Raw genomic sequence first — 27,974 nt, forward strand, 5'->3', positions numbered from 1 at the left:
CCATACCCTCTTATTTTGACAGGTTTGACTGCAGGTTTAAGCCACTGCAGTCAGGCTACATTGGTAGGAAGTCCTGAAGCCATGTTTACCTTGTCACACTAGTGGAAGGCACCATTAGTGCTCTAATCCCCACGTGACAATTAACTTTCTATGCCATGGGTTGATATATGGACCATACATTATGGCTTTATAGAAAAGTTAAATATGCCAGATATGAGTTAGCCAATTTTATCATAGTTTAGGGGGTAACAGCACATGCACTGATGTCTGATTAGCAGTGTCTGTGTGCACAGAGTTAAAAAAAACAGCAGCAGCACTCCACAAAATATAGAGGTGATCATGCCAACAAACGCACTCACAAAGATAAATATAAATAATTCCAGCTTTCATGAAGTTGATAAAATAATTATCACCAACAGGACCACAAGCTTTGAAGACAAAAAGGCTTCATGAAGTGGGGTGATGTCTTGAAATCTGACACACTTGCAAAATGTCATACAAGGGGCATGAAAGAAAAGAAACTTTCTAGCAGTGGTGTTCATGGATATTTCAAGGGTGTTTGATTCTGTCAGTGATCACAACAGCATGGATAGATGTTGCAGTAGCTTTAGTGAATGTGCCTAACTGAGAAGCCAAAGAAGTGAAGCTACCATCTGTGGAATTATGACTGAATGCCTCTAAGCCAGACTTCCCACAAAACGATACTGAGGAGAGTTGTTGGCTCGGGGGAAAAGGCCTCTTAGCTGGTGCATACAGACACTCATTTGGGTACCAAAGCATGGACAACAGGGGGCTGCCTCCATCACTCATAGTGCACCACATGTTTGAGAGGTGTACAGTGTTAAATTGTTCATAAACCACTTGCCTGAGGTTTGTAAATAAAGCATCAACTGCACTGTGATCTATTGAAAGTTGTTTTCTGATTCAACCTTTTGTCAATGTGAGAGCGCACTGCCACTGGCTGCTGGAGTGATGAGGTGCTCACCCAAGGGAGAGTGCAGCTACCTGCTGTGTGGTCTGTGGACATTCCCCGTCTGCCCTGTGCTTACGGGTGTAAGGTTTGGGGAAAGACACCTTTGATGGTCAGCATGATGAGGGCCTGAACCAGCACTGGCAGAGATACCAGGATGCAAGCAGGCCTTCTGTTCAGTTGCTGATGGAATAGATGGCCACAGAGTCAGACACTGCAAATATCTCCAACATTTTTCTCCTGTGGGATCCATTAGCCCCCACCTTTTCAAGGGTTTAATAGTCCAGAGAAACTGGCTTCATGGGCAGGTGAAAATGTTATAGGCATAACCCACATTGGGGATCAGGCCAGATTTCTAGGAAAGTGGATGGCAACCCTGGGCATCATGGGCTAAATAATTTGGCTGACAGTCCCAGAAAGGACACAGTGTGACCTGCTCATACAAACCCCAGTGAGAGTGCAAGGAAGCCAGCATAGATGCCTTTGGGGTGCAGCTCCTTCCTCACACCCATTGGCCGTGGCTCCAGGTGTCTGCTGCTTTGGGCCTACCAGTTCAAAGAAGCCCCAGTCAGAGCTTCCCAAAGACCACCTGGATGCCAGAGGCCTGGTTTCCCATTCCCTCAGGCCAGGTCTCCAGGCAAAGGCTGCTCTACGCTGACCAGCACAAAGAAGCTTCCCTGGGAGGTCCGTGAAGCCCACATGGATGCAGGGAGCCTAACCTCTCCCCCTGGACTATGGCACTAGGTGCCTGCCAGAGCAATCTTTTAAACCCATGGCAGGGTACAGCAAGACCAGAGTGGAGCCTTGGGTGTCTCTGGGGAAATCAAACTTAGGCAAGGCACAGTAGGAGCCCTGTGAAGACCGCGTGACTGTCTGGGTCCAGGCCCCTGGGGCCAAGGCTCCAGGCTCTGGTCATTGCCTTCTTCCCTACCAAAGAGCACAGTCTCGCCTGCCCTGGGGTTTGAAAATGTTAAAACATCTACCTGTTAACACTTGAAAGACTACAAATCATTGTTTACTAAAAACATCACCAAAGACGCCTCACTTACCACCATTAATTCTCTAAGTAGATTAGTCCAGTGGTCAAGTAGGGGCATGACAAAACTGAGCCATGCTCATGAACCGTATGTTCACTTTGCATAGAAAGCATCATCAGCTAAGCAGATATAGTAAATTGTGCACACCCTTAGCCAAATGAACTGCGGCCATGTACATAATCTGTACCAAACAGTGATAACACTTTTACTATATTTCTGCATCCCTCGGTACGCTTTCAATAAAGAGCTTTCTTGCTAAACATTATCACCCAGAACAATCCTTTTGGTTCTTCTGATAACCAGTGCCATCAATCTGTAGACGAATTATGTTTGTTTCAATTTTGAATACTTGAACATCTCATCAAACAGATTGAGTTTGATGCAAATACACTCATTTAGCATTTTTTCTCAAATTCATCTTTCAATAAAACGGTAATCTATTTTAAACACAGACTGTAATGCAGTAGCAACACGATTCTTACAATGTATTTGTTTCAGTCTTCATTAAATAAACATCTACTGCACCGTGATCTGGAATGTAAACAGCGGTAATAAGAGGATTCAAATTTGAATTCTGAGTGTAGGAGCTTATCACTATTCAGTATTTTTTATTTATCTGTCACTAAAAGTGACATTTTAAATGGAAAAATTGTACATGAGAACAGTGGTGATAAACAGCATAAATACACACAGATTGAATGGGTAATATATATCATAGTAAGAGGTTATAATCTGCATAATGGTGGCTGTTGTGTAGGAAAGTGAAGGCAAACAGACACAAGTTTGTAGCGTATGAGGGTTGTGTTTGGTACTGGTCAGTTACAACCTTTGATAAGAGAAATGTCCGTTCAGGACTCCTTAGCGATCTTCAAGCAAGGGGCTTGCTCGTAATGTAGAGAGGCCTATACAATGAAGCTGTACTGGCTGAGACGAAACTAAACGATGCTTACTGACGGATCTTATCTTCCAAAATGAAGAACAAGGAAAGTGTCTCACGGTTAGTTGATAGCATGTTTTTTTCCCAGCGCTGGAGCACAGAGTAGAATACTGTGCAACAAGTCACTATAAAGACAATATTTGGTGTTTATGTAAAGATGTTTCTGAAGCAAAAATAATAAAAAAAATAAAAAAAGGTTCTAACAAGTGTAGGACATTGTGGTTTTGATTCAGGTGGTGAAGACCCCTCTCGAGCAACAACCATAATTCCTGCCCGGGTGAACCACAAGAATCACTTAAAAAAACAGGATGGCCCATCCGGCCTACACCTAGTCCCCTCTGTCTCACTGTCTGACAGGAATACACAAATCCCAACAGCAGAACCATTAACAGTCTAACCAGTAATTAACAATCAAAAAAACAAATGTATGAAATCCCCATGTTCAAAGGAGTGCATTTTAGCAGTTCACACAGTCCTAAAGCAAACAAAAATTAATTTCAGCAAATAGGAGGTGATAAGGCTAAAGGTTTGGGAGAAGATCACACCAAAGGCTGTCAGGTCTTACAAGTGTCCTCCTCTTACTGAAAGTGGGGAGAACTACCCACCTTCGTGGGAGTTCTTATCGCTAAAGTGGAAGTACCTGGTTAAACTATCGGCATTGGAGTGGTCAGAAACAAGGCAGTATTCCACTGTAAAGTCCATTTCCTTAAGGTAGATGGACCACCTCAACAGTATGAGATTCTCACCATTCATCAGCATGCGTGCGTATGGAGATAGCTTCTTCAGTGCCCAGACCACAGCAAAGGTTTTTTCTCTCAATAGCACCCCACCTCTGTTTCCTACTGTGTATCTCCTACTTATGAAGGCTACAGGTTGGTCTAGGCACTCCACATGTAACTGTGACAGTAAGGCCCCCATACCATACTGTGAAGCATCAGTCTGCAGTATTAACTCTGTGGTGAAGTCAGTTGCCTTGACTACTGATGTTGTACACATGGCCTCCTTGAGGGTGTCAAAAACCTCTGTCCAGAACACCTTCTTGGGCTGCTTATTAGATGACAGCTCAGTCAAGGCCACAACAATAGTGCCATATCCCTTGACAAACCCCCTGATAGCAAAAAGTGAGGCCAGGAAGGCTCACTTCTCCCTGATTTTTAGGGGGTTCCCAGACCAAGATTGTCTCAACCTTGGCTCAGAGGGGTTGCTCCTTGACCCCGCCCAAGAGGAGTCACAGATATACCACATACCCCTGCCCTATCTGCACTTGCTGACCTTGATATTCAGTATTGCAAGAAATCTTGGTCCTTAAGGGGGAAGTGTGGCCCTTATCTCCCTCAGCAATTTTCTTTTCAGTCTTTCAACCCAAACAGATTGTTAAACGCACAATTTATTCCATATATAATTCAATGTTCGTTCAAAATCAGAATGCATTACATTCATTCTATCAAGGTGCTCCTAAAAAAATTGCGCAGTGAAAGTGATTAAAGTGAAATAATAAGGTGCACCAGTATTATGTACAATGAAGAATCACAATTCCTTTGGTGAAATAAAGTCATTTCTGCATTGGAGTATTTTGAATTCTGACAACCATCACTTCAGGGCTAACCTGTTATCACAGTCAATCTGGGATTAATCGCACTGCTCACGAATCCATCAGCGAGCCAGAGGACGCCAACCTGCAGGAAATACTCGAACACAGAAATGACTTTATTTCACCAAATTAATTGGGATTCTTCACATCAACCGAGACAGAACTTGCACCCTGAAGCAGGTGCCTAACTTGCTTATATTTATACACTCAGATCCAAGGGTTACTGGGTTTGCCCCCTTTCTTTCAAATATGACCTTGATAGTCAGGCCTGCCTGTTGCAGAGCCTGAATCACCTCCCTCATGGCAGTGGAACAGGTGATCCTGACAGCTGGAGCTTAAAACAACTATGTCACCCATGTAGGTGGCACTAAATGCCTCTATCTCAGCCAGGACCCTATTGACCAACCTCTGAAAGGTGTCAGGGGCATTTTTGAACCCAGATGGCATCATCCTAAATTGGAAAAGGCCTTCAGGGGTAAAGAATGCAGACCTCTCCTTAGCCCCCTCAGTTAGGGTAATCTGTCAGTACCCAGAAGTCAGATCAAAAGTACTGAGGAATTTGGCAGCCTCTAACTTATCAATGAGCTTATCAGCTCAGAGAATGGGGGGAGCATCAGTCTTGGTAAATGAGTTCAGACCCCAATAGTCCATGCAGAAACTGAGTTCTGGGGCAGCGTCTGGTGTGGCAGTGTTCCGCATCGGCACCACTGGGCTGGACCAGGGGCTATTGGAGTGCTCAATCGCCCCAATTTAAGCTTCTTGGGCACTCCTTCGTTGATGCTAACTATCATGTTATCAACAGTCTGTAAATGTTGTTCTTTATCGGCATATTGCTCCCAGTATGAATTTCTTTGGTACACAAGTGTTTAAGCCCAGGGATGAGGGAGAACAGGGAGGTGAACTTCACCAGCAGCTGGCAACAGTCCTTCTGCTGCTCTGGAGACAGGGTAGGAGAGAGAATGACACCTTCCATTGACCCATCCGGCTCCTTTGACGATAGGAGGCTGGGAAGAGGTTAACTCTCCTTTTCCACCCCATTATCTGTCAAGGAGCATGGTGGTGCCAGACCTCTCATTGTGTGGTTTGATGCAATTAACATGGAGTAAACTTAGGTGGTTCCTGGGGGTCCTGAGGAACACCAGGTCGGTGACCTTCCCCTTCCCTCCTTCATCTCATAGTGCCCTGAGCAGCAGTCTTGGAGGACTATGGGCTCCACTGGCTCTACAACCCACCTTTTTTGGCCAGGCTGAAACTCAACAAGAGTGGCCTTCTTTTCATGCCAGAGCGTCATTACCACTTGGCTGGTTTGCAGTTTCTTAGAGGCCTCTTCCAGAAGTGTTGCATCTGGTTTCTGAGAAGCAACATGTAGCTAACTACATCTTTGTTGGGGCTTTTTGGGACTCTGCTCTTACCTGTCCTTCACCAGACTCAGAGCTCCTGTATGGATTACCAGGAGCTCATACTGGCTGAATACAACTCCTTTCTGAAGCACCTCTCTGTAGGCACAAAGAAGCAATGGCAAAAGGTCATCTTACTTCTGCCCCATGGGCTCTGGTAGACCCATAATCATGCCTTTAAAGATTTTGTTGAACCTTTCAACAAGCCCATTGGACCCAGGATGATAAGGTGTGGACAACTTATCAGTTAATCCAGTCTCATCCTACACTGGCTTCATGTAAACAGACATGAAGTCTCTGTCCCTATCAGACACTAATTCATTGGGTAACACCACAAAGGGTAAAAATCCCCATCATCGTCTGCTGCCTAGGGCAGGCCTGAGGTTCAGGGGCCTGCCAATGCCCTCCCTTTCAAAGGAGGTGCTAATGACAGATAAGGGAACAAGAGATGGCTTGAGCTTTTTCTTGACTCCTCGTTGGTCTGACAGGTGGGACATGACCTACAGAATGCTTCTGAGGCTGTCCTCATCTGGTGCCAATAAGAGTGGGTGACAATTCCAGCAAAGGTCTTTTCCTGCCCCAGATATACCGTCAGGGGTATATCATGAGCCAAACTCAGGAGGAAGGTTTGTAGCACGAGGGGCCACCAACACATGAGTTTCCCCAGGGTCAGGACCCTTAGGCTCACTATACAGGAGGTAATTCTCCCAATGGATAAGGTGTTACAAGCTGCCTGGGAATCAGCTTGCTACCTCAAGCCTTCAAGTGTTGGACACTCCTTTTGACCTTTGCAGACGTCCTCCTTGGTGGGCCCTCCTCAACTTGTCATCTGGCCAGCTCAGGCAGGTCTACCAGAACTGCAAGGTCCTCCACTGTAGGCTCTGGGGAGTCACCCTCAGACTCAGCCTCCTCCCTGACAGTGGGAGTTTCAGGGGCTGGTTTCCCATGGCCCTTGCCCTTCCTCCTCTTTCCAGTTACCTGTACTTTCTTCCAGGCTCCAAGGATTTTTGACTGCCCTCTCAGGCTGCCATGGACCCTGTGGATAGGCACAGCCACTCAGGCAATCCTAACAGCTCCAAGTGGGCCCTGAGCCCCACTTCTTTCCAGAGAGCATGCTCCAGATGACTCTGTAGCCGACAGTATACAGGCATTGCAGGACTCATGGCTACCTTCAGGGAACCTGAGACCCGCCCCCTTCACTCAGAGGGAACCAGAGACACTAGGCAGCATCTCTCACGGATGCCTGCTACAGCAACTTGGTGGAATTTCCTGCACTGAGGACACCAGATGACACCTGACAGACATACAGACCTCCCTGTGTCCCTTAGAACCTCCACCCTCTACCCACTGATGGTGAGCCGCTGCCTGTACCTAGAAGAATTTGAAGGCATGTGGGCTTTGGGCGCCATCTCTTTGTCACCCAGGGTCATGAAGGTAACCTCTGCTCTACCTCCCATGCTAAATAGGGCAGGCTCCTCCTTAAGCACTACACTGGATAAACCTACTGCCTGCCACTAATGGGTGTCTGTTCCCTCTTGGGAGACTTGGCATTCCCCTTCACAAGCCCATACCTATAATACTTGGGATAAAACTACTCTGTCTTCTTATCATTAAGCCTATTTTTTTTTCTGCTTAGGTTGGGGCTGGGTTTCCTTCCCCTGTGAACTTTGTTGGGGGCCTTTATAGAACTCCTTATTTTAATTTTTGTCTCCCGCCTTTTTTGTGTTGGGGACCCTGACCACCCTTTTGGGGAAACCTTGATACCTTTTTCAACCAGTGCACCCTGTGCACACTGCTTGGTGTCAGTGTGCTTACTATCAGGGTCAGTGTGCTTACTATCAATCAGGTGTTGGTGCAACTCTGTAAAGCAAGTACTTAATATGTCCTCTCTCAGAATTAGGTCATACGATCCACTGCATGTAATTCCAGGAGAGATGAATGTATGTCAGATTTTCAAAATCATCAGTGACCCTGTAAATGGTTTACTTTCACATGTATTCTATGTAAACATATCCTATGGGGTTACGCTTAAAATCTGGCATGTATCTGCCCCTCCACTACTTTTGCTGGGCGCCCTTTAAATTGAGTAATTCTGAAGACTGCTCCATTTAGATAAGAATTTTAGATAGTTTCTCAGATTTCTTTTCATTCATTTTACCCATGTAGGCTCTATGTGGCCAATCTCTGCAAGGCTAATGTGGTATACGTAAAATGCACTATTGTTCTTTATGTAAGATTTTATTGCACTGATTATTGTAGTATATAGATTAGTGTGTAGGTTCAAGATGTCTATTCTGGAATGTGGTGAGTGTGGGATTCGTGGAGGGACCGTTGAAATAGGAGCTAGTATGCTCCATCAGTATTTATTCAACTTTCAATGTGACTATTTTCATTGTCTCCCTATAAAGCGGCAGTCATCTTACGACATATGACATATTCGTTATTCCGCTTGGTGGCAAACTGTACTGAACACCTCTTCGTAGCATTGATCCGCACAGCTTTAAATTAGGCAGTTTGTCATTGCGACAGCCATCTTGTGTGACTCTTGTTTATCGGTACTGCAGTCTGATGCTGCACAATGCTACGCTGAATCGCACAGCTCAAAATCATAAGAGGATCAGTGTTTTTATTGTCACTCATTTGCCCAGCTTCTACTATGGTAGATTTACCTTTCTTTCCTCGCTGATCCATACAGCTCCTCTTAATAATTTAGTTTTTAAAACTCTCTTTTACATTTTAAGCTTCTACTCCCATCTACAGGATTCTTCTAATACAGCATCTATAGTAACATGAGTTATGGCATTTATGAGGCAATTGTTCTTATGTAATTTTGAATTAATTATTCATTAGACACTAGGGCACCCTCAAACTGAGTGAAAGGATCAGATGTATTTTTTCTATATTTATCCCTTCTTTACTTTCTATTCTTCCATATATTAATCTCAACAATGGCCAACATTACAGTTCCACCCCTTTTTCTACAACCTATTGGTGAACCTAAAATGGAGTTGCAACTATGGTACCCAAGTTTCTGGCTTACGTTGAAGTACTTGAAGGGTATGATTGCTCAGCACAAAAGAAACTTTAATTATTAAAACACTGTTTAAGAGGAGCAGTGTTGAAAGAATTTAATAACATTCCCCCTTTGGATGGTTCTAGGGATATGAATGTGTTTGACCAAGCCATCAAGAAAATTAGTATTCGGTTTGGAAGGAAAATTAATACAGTCATGGAAAGGTTTGAGTTGTATTCCCAAGCTCAAAAAGAGGATGAACCAATTGAGGATTACGTAGCTGTGTTACGCACCTTAGGAGGATCTTGTGAATTTGAAACAATAACATATGAACAAACTTTAAGGGACCAAATAATGATGAAAATCAAGAGCAATAAAATACAGGAAAGGCTATGGGCAGGTACTGAAGTGCCTTTAAATGCAGTCATAAATATTGCCAAGGGCATTGAGCAATCAGAAGAATTTGTGAGTGAAATAAGTCAAAATGTTAAAATTATGGAAACAACTTTGAGGTTAGCATCGTGAAAAATCCAGTATCGTTCAGGAACAAGACAGACCCAGGAAAAAAAAACAATGGAAAGAGAAATAGCATCAGCTGTTATAGATGTGGGAGTATGTTCCATGTAAGCAATTTTAAGGGTTGTCCTGCATGGAACAAAATATGTGTTAAATGTCAAATGGAAGGGCATCTTGGAAGTGTGTGTAAACCTGCGACAACTCAAAAGGTTAAGTGTTTTACATGTGAAAAGGAGTATGATGATTTGAATTCAATTTGATGTCTTAATGACACTAAATGCTAAATGTTTCCTAGACGTATGTTAATGACTGATGGAAAACTGTTAACAATGTTGGTAGATTGCTGTGCATGTTATAGTATCATCGGGAGAACATGGAGTAACAAAAAGTTATTTCCACCAGATATTCAGCCAGTTGGATATTCAGGACATACAACTGATTCAGAAGGGTATTTCTGGGCTGATTTGGAGTTTGAAGGGAGAAGAACAGGATGAAAAGTATATATGGCAACTAAAGGTGAAACTATTTTAGGATGGCCTCAGCAACAAGAGATGGGCAGAAGACTAGATCCTAATGCCTCCCCAGCTGTATATGTGATCAAATTGGATTACAGTGAATTTGTTTCCAACATACAGGTGTCATTTCCCGATTTGTTTCAAGAAACGTTGGGGAAGTATTCTAATTTTAAGCATAGGATCATATTAAATGAGGGAGCTATACCTGTTAGGCACAAAGTTAGGAATGTGCCATTAAAATATAGAGACAACATAAGAGCATGTTGAATTACTTAATTGAGAAGAAAATTATAGAACCTATAGAGTCTTTGTCGTGGGTACCACTTATAGTCTTGTCACTAAAGGGATCTGTTGAACTCCGCTTGTGTATAGATTTGTGTAGCATTAAGAGATTTGGGTAGACAAACATCCCCTTCCTAATATTCATGAGATAGTTTTAACTTTTGGAGTGCCACAGTTTTTTCCACAGTTGACTTGAATAGAGCATATCACCAAGTAGAACTGCACAAAGAATCTAGACATCTCGCAGTATTTGTGACTCCTGAAGGCATGTTCCAGTACTTAAGCATGCCTTTTGGTCTGGCAAGTGCAGCTACTGTATTTTAATGATTGATGAAAAATGTGTTGGAAGGTGTAGAAGCAGCTATTGCCTTTCAAAGTGACATCAAAAATTGCAAGACAATGGTCTGACACTGAAGATTCAAAATGTAAATTCAGGCAAAACAAAATTGAATATTTGGGGAATTAAATTTCAAAAGCAGGCATTAAATCAAAACATAACATGTACAGAGTATTCTAAAAGCTCTGGCACCCATATCCAAGGAAACATTATTGTCATTCTCGGGCTTAACAAACTTTTATGTTAAATTTGTACAAGATTATGTTTGTTAAAGAAAAATGCCAAGTATGAGTGGGGTGCTAAACGACAAGAAGCATTTGAACTATTGATAAAATAAATTGAGGGAGCACCATTTTCAAAATCATATGTGGTTGGCAAACAATGCACTGTAGTGGTGGATGCCAGTAGTGTAGGTCTGGGTGCTGCCCTGACGCAGAAAGATAAACATCTAGTATGAATTGTTTCTTATGCCTCTAGATCATTAAGAAATTCCGAATGTAATTATTCGACTACAGAAAAAGAGCTGTTTTGGGCAGTGCAACGTTTCCGGGAATTTTTATGGGGAATGAAATTTGTTCTACGAACTGACCATAAACCGTTAGTAAGTATGCTGGCTGCTGGTGGGGGTAGAATGTTGATGGCTCAACTGACAAGGATAGCTGCAAAACTGCAAGAGTATGTTCTATGTCAAGCCAATGTGCACACTGATTGTATATCTAGGTTTCCAAATCTGAAGGAAAAGGAATTTGATGATGAGGATGAATGTGAAGTAGCTTATACTATGGAAGAAAATCATTGAGGAAAGTGGGGATAGAAATGTATCAAAAACCATAACGGAGGGAGAATGGAATTAAGCCTAAGAAGTATGGCCCTCATTATGACTTTGGCGGTCTAACTGCAAGACAGCAATGCGAAATCCCACCACCATACCGCCAGTGGTGGTGGTATCGCTACCGCCGAATTAAGAATCACAAAGTACAAACCACCCAAATACAGCCACAAAACCAACACTGCCAGGCCGACAACGGCGAAAGAGTGAGTGTCCGACTACCAGCCCGCCACGCCGACACCATTCCGCCAACTCTATTACGGGTCAGTTTTCAGCCCAGCGGTACATGCACAGTGGAAAACCATTGGCGGTGCGCACCACTCAGAACGATAATGCACCAACAACAGTAGCAAACACCACAATGGACAGTTTGAATACCCCACACCTGAGACACATTTACACACCACACACACCTGCTCACAGAACTAAAAAACACACCCCTACACACCCACAATCCCTTGTGAAAAAAACGAACACCACAGACAGCCATGACCCACAAACCATACACAGATCTCATACACCACAAGCACCTTCCCATTGCACACTTTGCACACACCACAGAACAGCATGTATTGCAATACCCACACATCACACCTACACACCAACACCACAACCCATCAGCAGCCACATCCAAACACTGCACCCTACACGCACAACACCCCCATTCAACATGTCACGTCAAAAGCACCCACGTTTCACTGACAATGAGTTGAAGGTCATGGTAGACGAGATCATCAGGGTAGAGCCACAAATGATGGAAGCCCAGGTCCAGCAAACATCAATGGCCATGGAAACGGAGTTATGGCAGAGGATTGCTGACAGGGTCAAATCAGTCTGCACCTATCGAAACACAAGGGAGGACATCAGGAAGAGGTGGAACAACCTTAGGGGGAAGGTGCGTTCCAATGCATCAAGGCACCACACCTCACCATCAACAAGACTGGAGGTGGGTCCCCACCCCTTCCCCTTGAGTTAACATCATGGGAGGAGGTCTTGGATATCATACAACTGGAGGGCCTGACTGGCATCATCAGAGGGGTCGACACTGGTAAGTTAACAAAATCCCACAGGCACCAACCACTCCTGTCCAGCATGCTTCCCCACCACCCATCACGCCACAATCCACCCCATCTCACACTACTGCACCCCCTAATCACCCCACACCCCTCCACTACATGCCACACCCCCCTCTGCCACCATTCCCGCACAGTCACCCCCTAAGACAAGAATAACAATCACAATTCCAAGCACCACAACTCCCACAATGCATAACTCCATACACAGCATAAGATCCCAGTCCCTCTTCACTGTGGAACACCTGCATGGTTAACCATACCACAAGCCACACCAACTGGTTGCTACAACTGCATTCCAACAAATGGCAATGACAGCAATGCTATCCACCAGTCTCAACCCAACATGGCACACTCCCCATCCCCGAATCAATGCCTGCAGTGGTCATTGCCATTACTGGGAAGCAAGTCGATCCACACCATTAAAATGAGAACTAAACATCCACATTTTACCTCTCCCCCCCTTTCCATCCACAGCAAACCCTGCCATTGCCACCCTGCAGAGGAAGCCAAGGTCAGACTGCCCTCCCAAGGATGAAGGTTCCACTGGATGTCTGGATAATGACTACTTGCCTGGACCATCTGGAACGACTGGTCAGTCCACTCACAGTAGCACCACACTGGACACACCGGACTCCCCCTCCCATGTGACAACAATGCAGCGAGCCCCTGCTCCCCAAACCTGTGCCCCAGGGACATCTCAATCGGAAGTGTGCCCCACAGTACAGGGACTAGAGCCAAGGGCAAACACCCCCAGGCAATGAAGGTCCTGGTGCTACTGGGAGTAAGCACAATGTGCCAGGGGTAGAGGGTGGGGACTTGCGGCCCACGAGACGGGGCAGCCACAACAACAGACTGGACAGGAGGCCATCTCCCGAGTCCTTGGTGCATACAACAAAACCTAGGACACGTTGGCCCAGATCCTTGCGACCGTGCAGAAGAACCAGAGGATGCAGAGGAAACATCTGCACGAGGCCATGCAGCAGTGACAGACCCTCGATGCCACCATGGCCTCTATTGTAGGGGTGCTGAAGGAACTAACCACCATTCACCAACAGGCCCCTTCCCCTGGCCACATCCCACCTGAGCCCTCCACTTCTGCGGCAGCTAGTGGAATGAAGGCCCTGCCACAGGACCTGCAGACCACCAGCTGTGCTGTAGCTGTGGAACCCCCCCCCCCCACTCAAGCAAGATCATCCAACCAGACATCCTGCAGGAACTGATGCAAAGACCAAGACCACCACCAGGAAGTGACACACTCCTGAACATTCTCCTTTGTGTGCCACTGTGCCACTGAGACACTCTGTTGACTATCCACTATCATCTCTATGTTTCCGCATGGCCCCCATAGTGGACTTGGACTACCCTCAGCTGGCCTAACTACTCTGATGATTTCACCTGCCATGACCCCACTCATCACCCTTTGCACTCATCAGTCTCAAATAAACACCACTGAGCATAGCTACTGCCTATGTGTCTTTACTGTCAGAAGTAAGAAATGTTCTGGAATTACATGTGCAACAGTCAAGTCATTGTCCTACTAAAGTATGTGAGAGTGACAGAAGGGGGAGCAAATTGCAGCATGGATGATAGTGGAGTAGGCAGAGGCTGGAGACGTGTCAAGGGAGGCAACAGGTAAGGCAGGAACCAGAGTGCATCACAACAGTGTCCTGAAAGGACAACAAGACAGGGACATCAATCACTATACGAGTCATAAATGCCCACTCAACACACATGCCCCTCAAGTACAAAAACCCAAGAGTGAAATGGCAAGTCAAATCCCAAGCCATATGGCCATAACAGACCCACATTTCCATGACATAAATCCCCAATGGTCCCCCCCTCGCAGAAAACAGAGCAAGACGTGAGTCAGTTCCCACTGTCTGGAACAGTAATGCTGCACAGCCTCTCAACGTGGACTTCCAGGATAGGTTACAATACTGAGGTAACCACTTTGCTTAACACACATATTGCACTGGATCTGGAAGTTCAGGGAACAATGAGCAAGCACACAGATGAACAAGTGTAGCAACACAACAGGAGGGTGAGTATAGCACTGAACTGTGCACAGTAACAACTCCATTCATGGGCACATTTAACCCCCCCCTACCCACGCAGAGGCAGAGCTGCACCCACTACCTCCAGTGATAACAGACACTAGGTAGAACCATTTCACAAGGCAGACAAGTGTACAGGTAACATACCATACATTTAACACATACCTGTATCTCAGTGGACGTACTGTCGTATCAGCTCTGTTCTGGAGTCAACTGCATCCTCCTCATCATCATCAACCTCTTCACTCCCCATGTCCCCTTCATCAGCCACTGATCCAGCTGCTACCTCCTCTGCATCCAGTAATGGGATGTGAGTCTCAGGGCCAGATTGTGTAGCATGCAGCAGGCAGCAATGATATGGCACACTTTCTGTGGTTTGTAAAGTAGGGCACCTTCGGAGATGTGTAGACACCGGAATCTGGCCTTCAGGAGGCCAAAGGTCCACTCATTCACACACCTTGTCCTTCCGTGGGACTCGCTAAAAAGATTTTCAGCATCTGTAGTCGGATGTCTCACAGGTGTCAGGAGCCAGGGAAGGTTGGAATAGCCAGAGTCACCTGTGTGCACAAAGGTAGGAACCATGTCAAGACCGGGAGGGAGATTGGGCAGGGTGTGAAGAGAGTGGAGTGTACAGGGGCACACGTACAATTCGATACATACCGATGAGCCAGGCCCGGTCCCTCTGTAGTGGTGCCATCATGTGTGGGACGTTGCTATTCTGTTGAATGTAGGAGTCATGCTCAGAACATGGGAACTTAGCAGTCACTTGTGAGATACTTTGGTCAGCGAGGCACACCACCTGCACATTGATAGAATGGAATTTTTATTACAGTTCCTGAACACTTGTTCATTTCTCCTGGGTGGCATGAAGGCAAAGTGTGTGCCATCTATGGCCCCTATCACATGAGGGACATGTGCAAAATCGTAGAAGCCACCTTTGACAGTGGTTGAATCATCACATTGGGGGAACCTGATGTAGCAGGGCAGATGTCTTAGCAGGGCACACACTACATCCTTCAACACATTGGTGAACATCGGCTGTGACATTCCTGCTGCCAAGGCCACTGTAATCTGGAACGACCCTGTGGCAAGAAAGTGGAGGACTGACAACACCTGCACTGTGGGTGGGATGGCATTGGGATGACGTATGGCAGGCAACAGATAAGGCTCCAACTGGGTCACCAGCTCCATGATGGTCTGACGGTTAAGGTGATATGTCTGAATGAATTGCCGCTCTTCCAGGGTGGCAAGGTCAACTAGGGGTCGGTCCACACGAGCATGTCTCATCCTCAACACTGCACCGTATCTGGAAATAGGTGGGGGGTTGGGGGGGGGGGGAGTCATTAAAAGCAGATATAACTGTGTGGACACAGTGAAGATGTGCAAAAGTAAAATCTTTCCCCGATAACGTAACTAACATCCAGCCCCTATTCACAACATACACGTAAAATGGAAGCCACCTGTCCTGAATGCACAGGACAGATGGAAGTGAGCTCAACCCGCTGGTGTAACTCGTCATGGTGGTAGCCAGTCGAAACTGCCGTGCAACTCACCATTGGTTAATATGGTTGCCTATGGGAGACAGGAGCCAATGGTGATCGCTGCCGGTGGTGATGATGATGTCCACAGCGGCCATGACTGCCATTTCATGAACTAATGCTCACTTGACTCCTGACATTCCTGCACACAAAAGCTCCACTGCATGTGCTGCTGTGTTCCGACTCTGGTAGCCAAAATGCCATGTCCTGCAGGAGACAGGGCCCCAGCCTTCACCCAGGAGGAACTAGACAAGCTTACAGAACAGGTCCTAACCCTGTATGAAGGGTTGTATGGGGCACCAGAGCAGCAGGTGAGCCCAATATGACTGTTCTGTCTGAGAGTGGTGCATATGGGGGCCTAGAGATGAGGCAATGAGAGTGGTGCATGGACATGGGTAAGGAGTCTGAGGTTACATGGGTTGAAGACATGTGAGTGTGGTAGTGAGATGTGTACTGTCCACTGCTGTCCCAGTGATGCCAATCTACATGGCTTTGCCCTTCTGTCTGTGTCACCCAAGCAGGTCAGCGCCCATTAAAAAAAAGGGGATATGGCATGCCATCAGCAATTAAGTGCAGACCCTGGGGGTCCATGCCAGGTGGGGCACCCACTGCAGAAAGCGGTGGGAGGTCCTGAGACGCAGGGCCCGGAGGACCGCAGAGGCCTATCTGGGGACGTCCTCCCAATGAGGGAGAAGTGCCCGTCGGATTCTGATCCCCCTAATGGCCCGCATTTTGGCGGTGGCCTCCCCTGACGTGGATGGGCGCTTGAGGGTAGAACAGCAGCCACAAGGGGATAAGTACACACACTCACTTACTATACGTGTTGCCATTGTGGCTTTGGGATGAGTACAATTTGGAAGCTGTAGCGTGGGTACTGGGTAGATGCATGTCCACTATGGGTATCAGGCAACTGGGCAGGATTGGCATCATACATGTGTGGGCATGCCATGCAGTGAGTGAATAGATGGGCAGTTACTTCCAATGTGGTATCTGTGTTGTCACCTACTACCAAGATTAGGTACCCAGCTCATGCCAACAGGATCATTGCACCTGAGGTGTCAGACCACTGTTATCAGTTTTTGCCAACCACTGTGTCAGAGGTGAATGTTGAGTCCTCAATCTGCTGGCACGTACTGTGTGTGTCGTGAGGTAAAGTGGGCCAAGATGTCACTGTGCAAATTGTCAATGGCCTAGCAGGCATGCTGGCTACCCATGCAGGATACAGTTGCTTCAGTAGTCCCGAAAATGTGTGCCTCAACAGGCATGGGAAGTAGCCAGGTCCTGGGCAGGTGAAGGGCATGCCTCTCATCATGTACATGAGTGCATTTGTATCACTATCAGCGGTGCACATTTGCATTACTGAGGTTTCCCCCATGGTGTTCCACTGTTGTAGCATGTGTAGGTGAGGGCATGGCGTGCCATGGCATGCCAGCAGATGATGATGTAGTAACTGTGTGACTGTAGTGCTGACATTGACCGATTGCACCCTGTGTCTCTCCCTCCCACCCTCCCCCGCTCCCTGTCCTCCTTTCTCTTTGTGTGCATCAGCATCACCTGGTGAAGGAGAAGGGGCACCGGCGAGTGGGGAAGCTGCAGCCCATGGGACCTAGGAGACTGAATCCAGCAGACCTGAAGGGACCAGTGGGACGGAGGGTGAGGGGGAGACAGAATCAAACACAACATCCTCAGATTCCTCCTCCGATGGTGGCTCCCTGGCGGTGGCGGACTCATCTGGGCCCATGCCTGCACCATCCTTGTTCGCCACCCCCTTTACCAGCACCGCCCTCCCTGTAGCTCCCCACCAAGTTGGTTATGTCCGCTCACCCAGGAGGATGAGTGTCTCCTTTGTCGCAGGCACCTCTGCCCCTACCCCAGTCAGCCCTGCTTCCCTCAATGAGGAGGCTATTGACCTCCTGAGGTCCATCTCTGTGGGGCAGTCAACAATCGTGAATGCCATCCAGGGACTGGCATCATAGATGCAGCAGACCAATGCATTCCTGGAAGGCATTCACTGTGCCCTGGCTGGCCTGCAGAGATCATTTCAGGCTCTGGCCTCCTCTGTGATGGCATCCAGTGTCCCTTCTTCTTCTGTCCACCGTCCAGCTACCTGTTCCCAAACCCACATCCCTCACCCTTCACCCATCCAAGGCACACTTGCTGACCCACATGCATCCACATCACCAGACACGGTAAGCAAGGACAAACATAAGCATCACAAACGCCAACAACGCCATGCACACATCCCACATTCAGATGCAGGCATGACAACATGCACTCCCTACACTGACTCTCCCACCACCTCTCCCCTGACAGTCACAACACCACTCACACCTCATCAGTCCTACATCCTGCCACATGTGCCACAATATCAGACCACCATGCATGCACCCCATACACTATATGCGCACAAACATGACTATCAACACCCCCACATGCAGCATATCCACTCTACCTGCTGACACCACCCCAACATTCACTCACACATCCCCTTTGGTATCTCTCTGCATCTCCTCCCCCCTCCTCCAAGTACACCTAAATGCCCACACTCACCCACCCAACAGTCGTCCACACATGGCATCCACCCGCGCACCTGCACCCAAGACACCTCCATGTACACACCTCTCAACCACTCCCTCTCCCCTCCATTCCCAAACATTATTCCCATGACCTACCTTGTGTCCCTAAAAAACGTTTCCTGTATGAGTTTTCCCTGTCCACAACCACTGGCCCAGTCCCTATTTCTCCCAAGTGCCCTGCCTCCCTCCCCACACCCCTGCCTTCCACCTCCCAGTCCTCCCATGATCATCGCCATGTCCAACCACACCTAAAACTTCTGACCCCACCAAGTCCACAGTTACCCTTCCCAAACCCAAGGCCAAGCCCACTCCCTCTGCTTCCAAGGCCAAGCCCAAAGCCCACCCCCACACACCTAAGTGCCCCCACCTCCAAAGGCAGACCTCAAGACCCCCCCTCCAAATCCACACCCAAGGACCCCCCTCAAAGCCCAACCCCCGTCACCCCTGAGGTGCCTGCATACCCCATTGATGCCCCTGCCCTGTGGAGCCAGCAGTTTGCAGTTAGGAGTCAAGCTGGGGCCTTTTGCAGTGCCTACTGTATTGGGGCACTATGGACATTTTGGACTGGGCCTTGGCCATATTGTACATGGTTCATCATATCATTTTAACTTTGTTTAAATATATCTGCACCACTGCACCGTTGGGGTCAATGGTTACAACCTTCTCCTGGATTTCCTTCCACATGTATGTGTTGTTTATCTGCAATTAGGCGTCTGTGCATTTGTGCATGTGAGTGTGTGTGTGTGTGTGTGTGTGTGTGTGTGTGTGTGTGTGTGTGTGTGTTGTTACTAGTGTTTGCACGTGTGTGTTTGTGGGCGTGGCTTTCCGTGCCATGTGTGTACTAATATCCTTCCCTCCAGCGTGTGCTAGGCGGGTGTACTTACAGTTGGTGTCTTTGTCGCCATCGCTGGTCCTGGAGTTCAATAGCCAGCAGGAGCATTGGGAAGACTTGTAATTCGGGAGCCATGGCGCCTACAGACCTCCCTGCGTTCCTGAAGGCGAGTGTTCCCTTCTCTGTGATTCGTTTCCACTGGGCTTTTCATGGCGGTGGGACCACCCTGGACATTGTGGCAGTGTGCAGCCTCGTAATAGGGTCGTGGGAAACAGCCTCACTGCCACCCTGGAGATGCCTGCCTCGACGGTCCATCCGCAGTGGCGGTTCAGGCGGAAACTTGGCTGTGTTTTTTTGGTTCCTTCCCCATCCTCATGATTTGGCTTTGAGCACCGCCGGGTCCTCGGACCGCCAAAGTCATGATGAGGGCCTACGTAATGCCAGAAGAGAGGAAACTGAGCGGTGAGGTGGCTTCATTTTACAAATTAAGAGAAGATCTTAGGTTTTCAAATGGTATGATTGTTACCAGTGACAAAATTGTACCACCACAAAACCTAAGAACACCTCTTTTTAGGATAGGGCACGAAAGCCATGTGGGGATGTCTACTACGAAGAGGAGAATACAAGAGTACTATTTGTGGCCGGGACCAGATAGTATGGTTGACAATTGGTGAGCGAATGGCCACCTTGTGCCAGCAGTGATAAGTCAGCAAAAACATTAACTGCTGATGTAAGTCCTGTTGAATACACTCATGGACGTTGGCGGAATTTGGGAGTTGACATATTAGGCCCATTTGGGATGCTACTGAATAAGGAAATATAAGCTATTGCCATTGTAGGCTATTTTACCAAATGTTCGGAGCTGAAAATGGTACATAAATTTACTACTACACAAGTGATAGAATTCCTCTGCAATGTTTTTTGTTGTGAGGGTATACCATAGGAACTGATACTAGATAATATGCCTCAATTTGTAAGTAAAGAAAAGGGAGCATTTTTTAAAAGAAGTGGAGTCACCCACAAAAAAGTGTCTAATTATCATCCTCAAACAAATGGCCAAGTAGAACGGTTCAATGGAGAGATCAAAGACTTGATCCAATTAGCCAATAAAAGTGCATTACCTAAGAGGAAAGCTTTAAGAGCTACTTTACTGACATACAGAACTTCACTAATTTCAGTTACAATTTTGTCCCCGTTTGATATGTTACAAGGTAGGACGCCAGGGTTGAGATTGATGCCATTTATTTAGAGGAAAGAATGATAAAAATGCACGATAGATTTTGCTAAAATCAGAGAGCGAACAGAAAGATATCAGAAGAAGATGGGAGAACAGAATCATAAAGTATCATCAGCTGGGTCACAGTTGAAAGTTGATAACTTTGTAAGAGCGAGGGTGGGTGGATGTCCCATAGGAGAATGGCCAAATGATCGGATCTTGAAGAAGTAGTCAAAGTTTTCAGCAAAGCTGTAAGGCTGAAAGGAGGTAAGGTATGACATTTTAAGAGAATTTCTGTATGCAAGAATGCATTGATGAAGAGACAAGTGGAAGATGGGATGCGATGGAGAGTCCTATTTTGATGTGTACGTTGATGATATCATTGAGACTTTGAGTAAAGAAAATGCCTTGTGTGAATCTCAAGTAGGTACAGAAAGGAGAGTTTGTCTAACAAATGGGGCAAATAAGAATGAATTTGAAGGAGGAGTTGGTGGTGAGACCACAGGATTAAATAAAACTGAGCACAGAATGAGTGCAAATAATGAGAAGAATGATTCTCTATGTTCCAAGGACAATGTGGAAAATAAAGGACGCAAATTGAGATCTGTAAAAGTATATATGCCATGACCTTTCCCACAAAACTGAGAGATTTCATCTGTTATAGATATTTAATTATTTTTGTAGATGCTATGTTTTCTTGGTTATAGTATCGATCCATGTTATCTATTCTTGTTTCATATTGTTTTTGTTGCTTTTGGTGAAAGGGAAGATGTGTAGTATTTAGCTTAGTGTGAAGGTTCCACATGTCTATTCTGGAATGTGCGAAGTGCGGGGTTCTTCAGGGACCGCTGAAATAGAAGCTGAGAGAGTAAAGCAGGTGGTTGTTAAGCTGCTCTACATGAAAAAAATAACTTGAAAACATTTCTACAACATTGTGTAATTTCCTACAATTATACTGAAGGCCAGTCGTAGCACTGCCTTTTTGGTAATCAATAGTCACTCAAGGCGAAACACACAAATATATCTAGAAGCATTCACTACGAATTTCAGCAAGTTTTAAATCCATCTGGTTCTTGGAGTGGGGAAAGGTGCACTTATTTACCTAATTCACAAAGACTGTGTGGGAAGGAGACACTGTCAGGGGGTAAAAGCTTTCAAATTGAAATACAAAGAAAATCAAAGCTAAAATAAAAAATAATTTTTATTTTCAAACCATCGTCATTTATAATGTAAAAGTAGCACGTAACCTGGGCTGTCCCTGACTGATATCCCCATGGGAGTTGCACGTTTTTGTGAATTATCTAATCAGATGTCATGTAAGTATGCAAGTGGATGCACCTTATGTATGGACTAAGTCACACCAGTTTTGATAATTTGAACCACAAAGCAATTCACAAAAAAATACAGGAACAAGCATTCATTAAACACATACACAAACTGTGAAATATTTTATTAAGTTCACAAATATAAAAAAAAATCTAAATTTTAATTTTAATGGGAAGGTTTGAGTCCTTCTAAATTCAGTTGAGCCCACTCATCATCCATACTACATTATGTATGATGCACTTGCACTGCTCCCATTAATTGATATACAAATAATAGCCTACTTTTTAGGCTCAGGTTTCAAATTCCTTCACTTTTTCAGAACATTTAAAAATGTTCAGTTTTACATTTTGCTTCTATATTTACATACACCTTAATAACCTGTTACTATTATTTCATTATCTAAGCAGCTACCCTCTATGTTGGTTTTGCAGACCCCCAGATTTCCCCAGACCACAGGTTACAATCTACAGTTGTTGATGAATAAGTTACTGACCTTTCGTAACACCTTATCTGGTAGAAACTATCTAGATGCAGATACCTTACCTAAGACTATTCACCAGGCATCACACTTGATCCACAAATTTTTGAGCAATCACCTTGCATACAGGTAGGTACCGTTGTTCGGTTGGCATCGTTAGTGCCAGAAGTGATGCTTTTGTTGGCAGTATAGGTGCCACTGCATTGCACTGACCTCAGTTCTTGACTTGTAAATGACATTCAGGTTGCAGAATGGGGAGGATGGGAGGTACGGTAAGGAACAGGCAGCTAAAATGAATTTCTACCAGATAAGGTGTTATCGAAGATAAGTGACTTGTTCATCTGATAGAGACTTCTAGCTGCAGATTATTTACCTTAGAGTAGCAATCACTCCCCGGAGGTGAATGCACAGACTGTGTTACACTAAGAAGTCCTGGAGGACCAAATGGACAAAAAGCCCATCACGATGGACCAGATTTTCTAGGCAGTAGTGCTTGCCAAACCTGTGCAGCGATGCACACATGGCTGTCTGACAGATATAGAATACTGGAATCCCTCTCGCCAACACTGTGGTTGCAGCTTTAGCTCTGGTAGAATGAGCTCTTAAGCCCTCTTAAGGGGGATGTGTTTTAACCATTGCTTAGCAGATCTTAATTCAAAGGACAATCCATCTGGAGATGGTTCTTATGTGAACTGCTCTGCCTTTCTTTGTACCCATAAGCCCAACAGAGTTGATCATCCATCTGGAAATCTTTGGTGTGATCAATATAAAAAGACAGTGCCCTTTTGGTATCCAGACGGGGAAGTATCTTGTCTTTCTTGGTAGGATGAAGGAGGAAGGACTGAAGAAATTAGGCAGTGTGATAGTTTCTGCCCATCGTGAAAAGGTGTAACCTCCATTGGCAATAAGGATGCTCAGGTTCTAAGAACAAGCTTGTATGGGAAGAAGGAAGTGTACGAGGTGTACAAGGTTTAACACAAAGTGCTTGAAATTCACTAACCCGTCTGGCAGATGTGATCGCCACAAGAAAGACAGTTCTAATGGTCTGCAATCTTAGAAGGTAGTTGTGCATTGGCTAAAAAGGTGTGCACATGAGGAAGGTGAGGACTAAATTCATGTCCGATTGGGGCATGATGAAGGGTGTAGGAGGAAGCGTGTTGTAAATCTTTAAGGAAACATGTCACAACATGGAACAGGGAAGTTTGGTGTGGTATCTGCAGACAGGAACGTTAACCGTGTCTAAAGAAAAGCTGTGCCAGGCTAAGGATAGAACAAACAGCAGAACTTCAGAAAAGGGTGCAGACAAAGGATTACCAGATTTGGAAACACACCACGCCATAAAGTTGTCCCATCAGCAAGGGTAAATCATTTTCATGAAGAGATGACTGGCTTCCAAGTTGACATCACACACTTCGGGAGGGAGGTCAAACACTCTCAACTGTCACCACTCGATCTCCACACATATAGGTGGAGAGTGAACAAGATGGGATGCAGAACCCTGCCTTTGCTGCTGTGACAGGAGATCCTCCTGGAGGGGCAGCATCATTGGATGAAAGATAGTCATGCTCAGGAATTAGGGATACCAGACTTGCCTTGCCCAGTCCGTGGCCACTAAGATAATTTGGGTCCAGTCATTCTTTATCTTCTTGAGAACTCTGGACAGGAGTGGTATCAGCAGAAAGGTGTACATGTGTCCTGGGCTCCACTCAAGGTGGAATGTGTTTCCGAGCAAGAGACGCCTTGGAAACTCCAATGTGCAGAAATGCTGACATTGTGCATTCTCAGCAGTGCCGAACAAACCCAAACAAGGTTTTCCCAAAGCTTTGAAGAGACCCTGCACCACCTCCGGATGGAGATGCCATTCATGATCTGCAAGGCACTGACAGCTGAGTTTGTCTACTCTGGTGTTCATAGAAGCCACCTAATGTTGAACCACCTAGGAAAGTGGCCTACTGTTCCAGCCATGTCTAGAGATGGAGGGCCTCCTGACACACGGTCTACAACCCCACCCCACTTATTGCAATACCACAAGGAGGTTGTGTTGTCTGATCACCTTAACTAGCCTTCCCCTGGTGGAAGGGAGAAAGGTTTTCAACATAAATTGGATCACTCTCAGTTCCAAAAGGTTGATGTGAAGCTCAGACTCTGCTGTAGAATAGAGTCCTCTGATCTCCACCTCTCCCAGATGGCTGCTGCATCCAAGAGGTGATGGATCAGTCACCACTGAGAGCTCTTATTGGGGGAAGGGAGAGGGGTCTATCACTGACCCAGTCATAATCCATGAGCCACCACTGCAGAGCCTTTGCAGTCCCCATCGATATCTGGAACAGATCTGAGAGATTCCCCTGATGCTGTGCCCACTGGGTCATAAAATCCCACTGTAGAGCCCGCATATGCCAACATGCATGCTTTACCATCAGTATGCAACAGGCGAAGAGGGCCAGCAGCCTTAGAGTCAGTCTCAATTAAATTTATGATAGAGGCTGAAACATCGTAATCATAGCCCAAATGTTCCTTAAAATAAGCCTGAAACTGTACTGTATCCAGGACAGCTCAGATGAAATCGAGAGTGTCAGACGGAGTCAGGTGTGACTTTGGCACCTTTAGAGTAAACCCCAGTGAGTGCAGGAGGTTCACCATAGTCTTCAGGTGGGAAATGACTGCCTGGAGGGATCCCACTTTCAACAGCCAGTCTGGGAGGTGGGAGAAGACTGGAAACCATAGCCTACGCAGATGTGCTGCAACCACCGCCATCATCTTGGTGAACACCCAAAGGTCGGTGGTGAGGCCGAACAGAAGTGGTTAAGAGGACAAATGTCTAATATAGGACAGAGGCCTTCATCCTTCTTCAGCACCAGAAAGTAGAGGGAATAGCAACACTGACCTAAGTCTGATGCCAGTACCCTCTTGATGGTTCCTTTGGCCAGAAGAGCTAATACTTCCTGTTGAAAGAGGTCGTCCTCCGTCAGCCGATCGGTGGATGATGGAAAAGGTGGCATGGTCTGATGGAATGGGAGGGCATAGCGCAGCTGGCCAATATGAAGCACCCACTTGCTCTGAAGTTATTTTCCACCAATGGTGAAGGCCATACTGAATCCTGCCATAAAAGGACTATGATACCTGCTGGCCATAGTGGGTAAAAAGAAATAGACATGGGTGATAGCCCCTACCATAGCCACGGAAGAGGCGGAACACAGAGTGTGGCTGTTGTTGAGCCATAGTGAGTCCCAACGACTTAGCAGTGCCCCTATTGTCCTTAAATCTCTCCAACTCCAAATCCACATTGTCCCGTTGAAAAGCATGTCGCCAAGGGAGGACTGGACATCCCTTGAAAAGTCAATTTTTCTCAGCCAGGTCTGATGTTGAAGAGCCTCCTTTGAAGCAATGGCTTGCTTAGCCAATAGGTCGCATCCAATCTGCATTTTTTTGTGAACTTCGCTGCATCCCTCCCACCAGCAATAGCTTGGGAGATTATTGCCCAGGCCTCATCAGGTACCCACGCAGCATATGCACAACTATCTCCCATACTGTGTGGGAATAACAACCAAAAAAGCATGCGGTTTTCATGAACTGCAGAGTCTCTTGGATTCCCTAACTGGTGGTGTGGTAGGGAATGCACCAGGATTTATCTGGGAGGTTGCGACCTGGATTACCAGGTGCTCAGCATGGTGTGCTGGGAGAGGAAGGCTGGGTCTGCTGGAGGGAGCCGATGGTAATAAGCAATTGTCCTGTGTAGGGGTTGCCCCTGACACCGACTAAGAAATATGTGAGGGCCGCTTTAAAGGGTTCTATGAAAGATAACCCATGCTGAAGCTCCTCCAACAAGATGTCGAGCTTGACCTTAACCAGAGGCAGATGCAGCTCCAGGACCTCAACCACCCTCCAGACCACCATTGCAAAAGAAGCACCTTCCTCCGTAGCCACTGTAGGTGGAGAGAGATCAGTGTCTGGTGAGGTGTCCAGACGACTGGTATCAGTCAGGTGCTCATACCAGATGTCATCAGCCCTGGACTCTGCAAGGGGTCAGAATAGTCATATTGATCCTCAGGATCCTCAAACTCCATAACCTACTGACCACTCTCAATCAAGTTTTCAGAGCAACCAAGCACAGAAACAGCTATCATCATGGCCAGACACGTAATCAGCACAATACTGGACCATGGAAAAACCACACCCCTCACCCTACTTGACCTTTCTCCTGCATTCAATGCAGTCTTCCACCACACCACTGTCAGAAGATTGCACAACAAAGGCATGCAAGGATCGCTCTTCCCTCACAATAAAAAAAGAGAGAGTCAGACTACCACCCTTCACATCAAGACCCAAGAATCTGATCTGCGGAGTTCCCCAGGGAGCATCGCTTAGTTCAACTCTGTTCAACATCTACATGACACAGCTTGCCACATTGTCAGATCACATAGCATCGCTATCATATGTTTTGCCAACGAACCCAACTCATCATATCTCTGACCGGCAAGTCCACCAAAACTCCGACTGCATGATCAGCATAGCAGACTGAATGAGAGCCAACTGCTTGTAACTCAACTCCAACAAGAAGGAATTGCTGATCGTCTGAACAAGAGCTCTTATTGGGCTCGATCTCCATCTGGTGGCCATCAGAAAGTGGACACACACCCATTCTAATCAACCATGCATGAAACTTGGGAATCATTTGAGAGCACAAGCTCAACATGACAGCACAGTAATGACTCAGTGGGAGTTCCCTGGATTCCAATAATGACTCAGTGGGGGTTCGCCAGATTCCAATAATGATTCAGTGGGGGGCCCCTGGTTCCAGTAATGATAAAGTGGGGGTCCACAGAAGTCAAAAGGTTGGGAACCACTGCATTAGAGGCTCATGATGTCATAGCATGTACTCATTTTTGGGAGTGCAATTGGGTCCTGCGTAGGAGCACGCAGTATGCATGAGTGCACCTTAAAAATGATGAGTGTCAGGTTTTAGATAGGTAAATAACCAAAAATAAGTATCAGAAAAACACTTTTATAAGTGTGGGTGCGGGGCAGCAACACGGGGGTTGGTGGGAACCAACATGGAGGTCCATGGGAAACAGAGGATGCAGGAGGGGGAAGCAATGTAAGGATGGAAGCAATAAGGAGGGTGGGGAGGAGAAGCAAGGGGCGAGTCAGCAATGTAAAGAGGACGGGGGAAGAGCATATAGACAAGAAAGCAGTGGGGAAAATACACAAGGGAGAGCACAACGGAGTGGGGAGGACAGAAACCCAAAGATGGCAGGTACAACATGTAGTGCAAGGGGTGAAAAGTACACAAAGGAGACAGCTGGAAAACACATGCACTCCCTGAAGTGCTTAAACCAAAATGAAAAAAGTAGTGCTTGAAAAGAATGAGGTGCAAGCATATAAATCAGACTGTCTAGAGTTGTTTAAAAACCAACAGTAAATGAGCTGTCTAATAGGCTTTCTGTATGTAGTGAA

General features: G+C 46.2%; 1 protein-coding gene across 2 annotated transcripts in view; it reads right to left on the reverse strand.

The window, feature by feature from the left end:
- The window catches only part of OMA1 (OMA1 zinc metallopeptidase), a 435,938-nt gene that overhangs the window by 275,819 nt on the left and 132,145 nt on the right, over positions 1 to 27,974 (reverse strand). The gene's annotated exons all lie outside the window — the stretch shown is intronic.

The sequence above is a fragment of the Pleurodeles waltl genome, chromosome 4_2 (genome assembly GCF_031143425.1).
Source record: "Pleurodeles waltl isolate 20211129_DDA chromosome 4_2, aPleWal1.hap1.20221129, whole genome shotgun sequence".
Classification (NCBI taxonomy): domain Eukaryota; kingdom Metazoa; phylum Chordata; class Amphibia; order Caudata; family Salamandridae; genus Pleurodeles; species Pleurodeles waltl.